Here is an 8,520-nt window from a genome sequence, read left to right as displayed (position 1 = left end):
CCCTGACCTTAGTTATCTTTGTCTTCTTTATTATTTTGGTTAGGTCAGGGTGTGATGAGGGTGGTTTGTTTAGTTTTTGTATTGTCTAGGGGTTTTTGTATTGTCTAGGGGTTTTGTGTTTATATGTCTATGGTTGCCTAGATTGGTTCTCAATCAGAGGCAGCTGTTTATTGTTGTCTCTGATTGGGGACCATGTTTAGGTAGCCATTTTGCCTAGGGTATTTGTGGGTTCTTGTCTATGTGTAGTTGCCTGTTAGCACTTATGTGTATAGCGTCACTGTTCGTTTGGTTGTTTGTTTCAGTGTTTCATTCTTTAATAAATTAAGAATGTACGCTTACCACGCTGCGCCTTGGTCTCCTCCTTACGACGACAGTGGGTGCTTATATTTGTCCTATTTCACACATGCACACGTGTGTATTATATGCATGTGTGAATTGGAAATGTTTTTTGGGGATATCCCAACCCCCAAGACACCCTCAGAGTGGGGTCACGGCGAGTGTCTGCCATTATCAACAGTAACCCTGGAGAAATTAGGATTACGTGCTTTGCTCAAGGGCACCTGGACAGATTTTTCACCTTGTTGGCTCGGGAATTCAGAAAGCAACATTTTGGATACTGGCTCAATGCGCTAACCGCTAGGCTACCAGCCGCCCTGAGTCGTGTGTGTGTGTGTGTGTGTGTGTGTGTGTGTGTGTGTTTTCTTTTAGGAAACACAGACACAGCAGCACATTTTGGGAACGTGAACTTGACCCTAGAAAGGGAGTAGGCAGACATGCACAGTCTTACACACACACACCTGGGGGAACAGGGCAAGAAAAGGACAGCGAGAACTCAGTGAACCTTAGTGAATCACTAGCCAAACTAATCCCATTTCCCCAGGGGAAATGTCATTCCGGCTTTCAAATTACTCTTGGAAGTTGTGACAGTAGAATGCACAAGGTGCAATTGCGACATTTGGTAGTGCATCATCAGTTTTCCTCTTGTCATGTCAGTCATTGCCTACCTTAGAGAGCTATTTATAACTTATAATCAGAAATGTGCAGATCATCTAACCGCTGTTAGCTAATGTTTTTTTTGCTAGGTTTTTTACCCCATATATTTTGTTGTAATGTTTGAATCACTCAAATATCAAATGAACACACATTGGACATGGAAAAATGTATAGAATTGTAAGAAAATAAGCTTTAAAACTGCAAAATGTTCTCTGCACCCCATTACAAAATGTGTAGAATTGCAGAAAATAAGCTTTAATCATACAAAACCTTAAAACCAACAATAGGGGTGTGAACTCTTTGTGTCATGAACTGTGTTTGTGCTCATAGAAAAAGATGACTTGCGCGCGGAATGTTCCCCCCCAGTGAAAAAGTTTGGGCACCCCTGTTATAGAGTACTGTGTGTGTGTGTGTGTGTGTGTGTGTGTGTGTGTGTGTGTGTGTGTGTGTGGCAGTGGCGTAAAAATAACGGCTACTTAAGTCGTTTTTGGGGGTATCTGTTCTTTACTTTACTATTTATATTTTTGAAAATGTTTACTTCACTACATTCCTAAAGAAAATATTGTACTTTTTATTCCATACATATTCCCTGACAACCAGAATGACTTTTAATTACTTAACAGGACAGGAAAATAGTCAAATTCACACACTTATCAAGAGAACACCAAGAGAACACGTGGTCTTCCCTACTACTGTCACGTTCTGACCCTAGTTCTTGTGATATTTCTTTGTTTTAGTTGGTCAGGACGTGAGTTGGGTGGGTATTCTATGTTTTGTGTTTCTAGGTTGGGTTTCTTGTTTGGCCTGATATGGTTCTCAATCAGAGGCAGGTGTTAGTCATTGTCTCTGATTGGGAACCATATTTAGGTAGCCTGTTTTCTGTTGGGGTTTGTGAGTGGTTATTTTCAGTCTGTGTGGCTGTACTAGATGGAACTGTTTTGGTTGTCACTTTGTTGTTTTGTATTTTTGAAGTGTTCAGTTGTTTATTAAAAAGATGAACACTAACCACGCTGCGCTTTGGTCCTCTCTATCTCCAGATGACAACCATTACAACTACTTCTGGCTTGGCGGACTCACTAAGCACAAATGCATCCTTTGTAAATAATCTGAGTGTGCCCCTTGCTATCCGTAAATGATTAAAACAAGAAAATGGTGCTGTCTGCTTTTAAGTGATTTAAAAAAAAAATACTTTAAAGTACTACTTATTAAGTTGTTTTGGAGGGTATCTGTTTTTTACTTTACTATTTATATTTTTGACCATTTTTACTTCACTACATTCCTAAAGAAAATATTGTACTTTTTACTCCATACGTTTTCCCTGACAACCAAAAGGACTTGTTACATTTTATATACTTAGCAGGACAGGAAAATAGTCAAATTTGCGTACTTATCAAGTGAACACGTGGTCATCCCTACTGCTTCTGACTTGACGGACTCACAAAGCACAAATGCATCTTTTGTAAATAATCTGAGTGTTGGAGTGTGCCCCTGGCTATCTGTAAATGTTTTTTTTAACCTTTATTTAACTAGGCAAGTCAGTTAAGAACAAATTCTTATTTTAAATGACGGCCTAGGAACAGTGGGTTAACTGCCTATTCAGGGGCAGAACAACAGATTTGTACCTTGTCAGCTCAGGGATTTGAACTTGCAACCTTCCGGTTACTAGTCCAATGCTCTAACCACTAGGCTACCCTGCCGAAACAAGAAAAAGTGATTTTTACTTTTACTTTTGATACTTAAGTATGTTTAAAATCCAAATACTTTTAGATTTATACTCAAGTAATATTTTACTAGCTGACTTAAACTTTTATTCGAGTAACTTTCTATTAAGGTATCTATGCCTTTTCTCAAGGATGACAATTGGGTACTTTTTTCACCACTGGTGTGTGGTCTTCACCTTGGGAACCACTCGGTACCTAGATGACTTCAGGGTCTTTTAGAACTTTTAGAGCTCCACCCTCAACACTGATAGGCTGCGCTATATACACATACCCCTTGTCCCGCCTCCCCTGCCTATCTTATCTTATTAGTTATGCTGGGTTGTGATTACGGTTTGATCCAAACTCTAATTTCAGCCAGATCAGGATGACCTTGTGGAAATCCCTCACTTCTCACCGGAAATGAGAGGGATGGCGTACCAAACCCGACATACTGCATCCAGATGGGAGGGATCCTGTGGGGGAGCCTTGTGATCCAAGTGTTAACTGAGTAACGTGTTGTAACACTGCACGTGGCTGTGGCTTGGGATGAGGAGAGGACCAGGTGAGGTTTAGTGGTGCCACAGCTAACCTGTCTTCCATACAGCAAGAGAGAAGGGTACAGAGAACAGTCTACTCTCATTATAAGGATTTACATCTGAGCCAGACAACTTGATCACTATCACTAAAACTGCATTCACTAAAAGCAGAGTGCACTGTATGTGATATCAATACATAGTCAGCCTGGTACTGTAACATGGCTGTGTATAGTTTGTATCTGCTCTTAATGTCACACAAGCATATACACACTCTGTCGAATATGTACTTGATATGTAAACTAAGTCTAATAATTTAAACATCTGTTATTAAAGGAAACTCTGTAAGTACATGTTTAGAATAACTGGTATAAGCCTAGTTTTAGGTGTGGAGCGCTTGTGACATATGAAAACATATTGTCCCATGCCAGATCACATTATATATTCCATATCTTTACAGCATAATGTCCTACAATCTCAGACATAATATGTACAGGTGAAAGAGGTCACATTGAGATGGCAAATATAATGGCATGTATAATGGCTTTCATCGGAAGAAGAGGAATCGTCAGACCAAAATGCAGCGGAATACGTGTTCATCTTTATTTTAAGGAACTGAACATTGAATACAAAAACAACTAAAGGAAAACCTGAAACAGTCCTGCAAGGTGAAACAAACACTAAACAGAAATACAACTACCCACAACTAAAAGTGGAAAAACAGGCTACCCAAGAATGGACAGCTGTCCCTGATTGAGAACCATACCCGGCCAAAACATAGAAATACAAAAACCTAGACATACAAACGTAGAATGCCCACCCAAATCACACCCTGACCAAACAACAACAATAGAAACATGCAAAGAAATCTACGGTCAGGGCTTGACAGGCATGTAAAAATGACACCGGAAGAGATGGCTGTCTTTTTATGGTCTCCTAACCAAATGTGCTATTGTGTGGTTTTTCGCGTTATTTGTCACTTATTTTGTACATAATGTTTCTGCCACTGTCTCTTATGACCGAAAAGAGCTTCTAGATATCAGGAGAAAGATTACTCACCTCGTACTGGACAAAGATTTTTTTTCTCTGACAAGTCAGCACAAATCCCTGGGATTCACATGAGAAAGAGACAGAGATATAGGGAACAATGTACAATCATTGTGTAACAAAATAGACGATCTACGATCATGAAAATCCTCACATTAAAATTAAAAACTGTAATATCTTATGTTTAACCGATTAGTGGCTGAACGACAAAATGAATAACATACAGCTGACGGGGTATACGCTGCATCGGCAACATGGAACAGCCACTTCTGGTAAGACAAGGGTTGGCGGTCTGTGTATATTTATTAACAACAGCTGGTGCACGAAATCTAATAGTAAGGAAGTCCCGAGGTTTTGCTCGCCTGAGGTGGAGTATCTCATGATAAGCTGTAGACCACCCTATTTACCAAGAGAGTTTATCATCTATATTATTCATACGTAGCTGTCTATTTACCACCACAAACTGATGCTGGCACTAAAACTGCACTCAATGAGCTGTATAGGGCCATAAGCAAACAGGACAACGCTCACCCAGAGGCGGTGCTCCTAGTGGCCGGCGACTTTAATGCAGGGAAACTTAAATCCGTTTTACCACATTTCTACCAGCATCTTACATTTGCAACCAGAGGGAAAAAAACCTCTAGACTACCTTTATTCCACACACAGAAATGCGTACAAAGCTCTCCCTCGGCCTCCATTTGGCAAATCTGAACATAATTCTATCCTCCTGATTCCTGCTCACAAACAAAAACTAAAGCAGGAAGCACCAGTGACTCGGTCAATAAAGCAGTGGTCAGATGACGCAGATGCTTAGCTATAGGACTGTTTTGTCTTCACTGACATTTTCAAACTGTCCCTGACTGAGTCTGTAATACCAACATGTTTCAAGCAGACCACCATAGTCCCTGTGCCCAAGAACAGTAAGGTAACCTACCTAAATGACTACTGACCCGTAGCACTCATGTCTGTAGCCATGAAGTGCTTTGAAAGGCTGGTCATAGCTCACATCAACATCATTATCCCAGAAACCCTAGACCCACTCCAATTTGCATAACGCCCCGACAGATCCACAGATGATACGATCTCTATTGCACACTACACTGCCCTTTCCAACCTGGACAAAAGGAACACCTATGTGAGAATGCTATTCATTGACTACAGCTCAGCATTCAACACCATAGTGCCCTCAAAGCTCATCACTAAGATAAGGACCCTGGGGCTAAACACCTCCCTCTGCTACTGGATCCTGGACTTCCTGACATGCCGCCACCAGGTGGTAAGGGTAGGAAACAAAACATCTGCCACACTGATCCTCAACATGGGGGCCCCTCAGGGGTGCATGCCCAGTTCCCTTCTGTATTCCCTGTTCACTCATGACTGCATGGCCAGGCACGACTCCAACACCATCATTAAGTTTTCCGACGACACAACAGCCTGATCACCAACGAAGATGAGACAGCCTATAGGGAGGAGGTCAGAGACCTGGCCGTGTGCTACCATCATAACAACCTCTCCCTCAACGTGATCAAGTCAAAGAAGATGATTGTGGACTACAGGAAATGGAGGACCGAGCACACCCCCATTCTCATCGACAGGGCTGTAATAGAGCAGGTTGAGAGCTTCAAGTTCCTTGGTGTCAACATCACCAACAAACCAACATGTTCCAAACACACCAAGACAGTCGTGAAGAGGGCACGGCAAAGCCTATTCCCCCTCAGGAGACTGAAAAAAACTTGGCATGGGTTCTCAGATCAATAATCTTCACTGTGTGCGCAGCTCGGTACGCGAGATGGTGCTGACGATGCTGCCTGAACTCTTCCCGATCAGCTTATTCTTGGTCACAAGTGCCATCGCAATCGTGCTCTTCTGGGTCTAGTACTTTATGTTCAGCCAGATTGATCGGCAGATGAAGCTGTAGCAGAGCATGAGCACGCCCACGGCCACGAGGAAGATGCACACGGTGCTCCAGGTGATGTAGGCGAGCACACCCCACGGCTGTATGAAGTGTACCCAGCAGTCACACACGGCCGAGCCCGGGCGGACCTCGCTCAGGGAGAAGTTAAAATACTGGGACATGCTCAGGGCAAGACTACACACCCAGGTGGCCCCGATCATCAAGTAGGAGCGCTGCATGGGCTAGTGAAGGGTATGCATCGGGTGACAGATGGCGATGTAGCGGTCCAGCGTCATCATCACCAACATGTCGGTGGACGTGAACATCCCTCGCACCTGCAGGTGCTTGATGATGCGACACAGGAAGTCAGGCCCACAGGAAGTCAGAGCTGCGGCAAGACCTGGAAAAAGGCCACTACCAAGTCCGCGAGGCTCAGGTGTTTCATTAACAGATGCATGTGCAAGGACTTCCGTCGGATCATGTACATGGCCAGCAGCACGCTCAGGTTACCCACCACAGCCACGACGAATGTCACGCTAAGCACCGTGATCTCAATCTTGGCAACCTCCTCGTTCCGGCCAAACGGGTCGCTGAAGTTCCCAGGGCCTTCCATCATCATCGGCTTGCCGGTGGGGTCGAAGCCTATCTTCAAATCGTCATCCATGAGGTTGAGTGAGCTCCGGAGAAGTGCATGGCTGTCCTGAACCCATCCGATCACCCGCTGCCACCTGGCTGCATTGAGAACCTGTGAGTTTGTTTTAAATTTAAGACATTTCTTTGAGTCTGTCGTCTACATAAACTCGCTCTTTCCGCACAGATCGTCAGATGTGTTGGCTTGGCAAAGATGTTGAGCACTTCGTGGAATGAAACTGTATCTGGGCGCAGTCGCCACCATACCATTTTTAAATAATTGTATACCCCAGAGACCGCCCCCACACCGCCAAAGGCCTCTAAACATCCTTGGACACAAAAACAACAGCAAAGAGAAAGAACATGTATGGAAAACATTATTGTTTGCTTGGGTGGACCAAATCCCCTAGCTGACAAGGTAAAAATATGTCTTTCTGCCCCTGAACAAGGCAGTTGTTCTCTGGTAGGCCGTCATTGTAAATACACATTTGTTCTTAACTGACTTGCCTAGTTAAATTGAAAAAATATAAATCATGTCCAATGTTAAATTCATATTAATTATTCATACCTCCTACAGAATATGCTTTGGCAAGAGTTTGAGTGATTACATTTCAGAATATTCTATAAAACAATATTTTGAGTGGAGAAGACTCCAGTGGTCATACATAATTCATATACTCACCAAACATCTATTATTATTCTTTGTAGACTGAAACGTCACTGTTGTATGCATGATACAGCTTGTGATATCTAGACTTGCTCTGGCAAAACAATACGTTACATTAGCTACCTAAATGTGAAGTGAACTCACTGAGGAGTAATAGAGAATGGAGACTTTTAACTTGAAAACGTACAGGATACCTCTTTCCGTTTTCCCTAATTCCGTGTTTGTTCGTGTAGCACTCCTCACAGGCCATTTGGTGTAAATCATTTTTGTTGGTGAGATGAAACTGCCAAAACTCTGAAAGGTATTATTGTACGTCAGAATTGCAACAAAAGATTTGTTCAAGCCTACAATGTTAGTCCGTAATCGTAACATGGTGTTAGTATGTTCACACATTAAATTTCACGTTTATGTTTCATGCATGGATTTTCTTACGATCCCAAAAATGTACGTATGGATTTTATCACGATCCTAACAATATGTACGTTCAACCTTCTGTCAGCTATCCGGCTCCATACTTCAGCCTCAAACTGAACTGTCAACCAAAGTGTTCTCATCCCTCGGCATCTAAACCTGACTGCTTACTGGACATCGTACCTTCAGCTTCATACATCAGACTCGGATTGTTCCTGTGCATGCCACACCATATTGACATGCAAAAAAAGGTTATGTAATCAACGGCAAATGTTACTGGATATTGGCAAGAACTGGAACACACTGTTGTACACGTCAATTCAGAACATCCCAAACATGTTCAATGGGTGACATGTCTGGTGAGTATGTAAGCCATGGAAGAACGGTGACATTTTCAGCTTGCAGGAATTGGGTACAGATCCTTGCGATATGGGGCCGTGCATTATCATGCTGAAACATGAGGTGATGGCGGCAGATGAATGGCACGACAAAGGCTTCAGGATCTTGTCACGATATGCAATTGTGCATGTTGTCCGTAATTTATGCCTTCCCATACCATAGCATACTCAAAATCCAAGATGGCGTAGCAGTCAGACTTCTTTGTCCTGTCGTGTCCCTTGTATATATCGTTTTACATATTTTTCG

At 42.7% G+C, this 8,520-nt stretch overlaps 1 pseudogene; it reads right to left on the bottom strand.

Annotated features, from left to right (window-relative positions):
* Positions 1-6,034: 6,034 nt before the first annotated feature.
* On the bottom strand, positions 6,035-8,098 carry LOC118365928 (arg8-vasotocin receptor-like; annotated as a pseudogene).
* Positions 8,099-8,520: the final 422 nt, after the last annotated feature.

Source organism: Oncorhynchus keta, chromosome 33 (assembly GCF_023373465.1).
Source record: "Oncorhynchus keta strain PuntledgeMale-10-30-2019 chromosome 33, Oket_V2, whole genome shotgun sequence".
Classification (NCBI taxonomy): domain Eukaryota; kingdom Metazoa; phylum Chordata; class Actinopteri; order Salmoniformes; family Salmonidae; genus Oncorhynchus; species Oncorhynchus keta.
The sequence above is the reverse complement of the archived record's forward strand: the minus strand, read 5'-3'. Positions and strand labels throughout refer to the sequence as shown.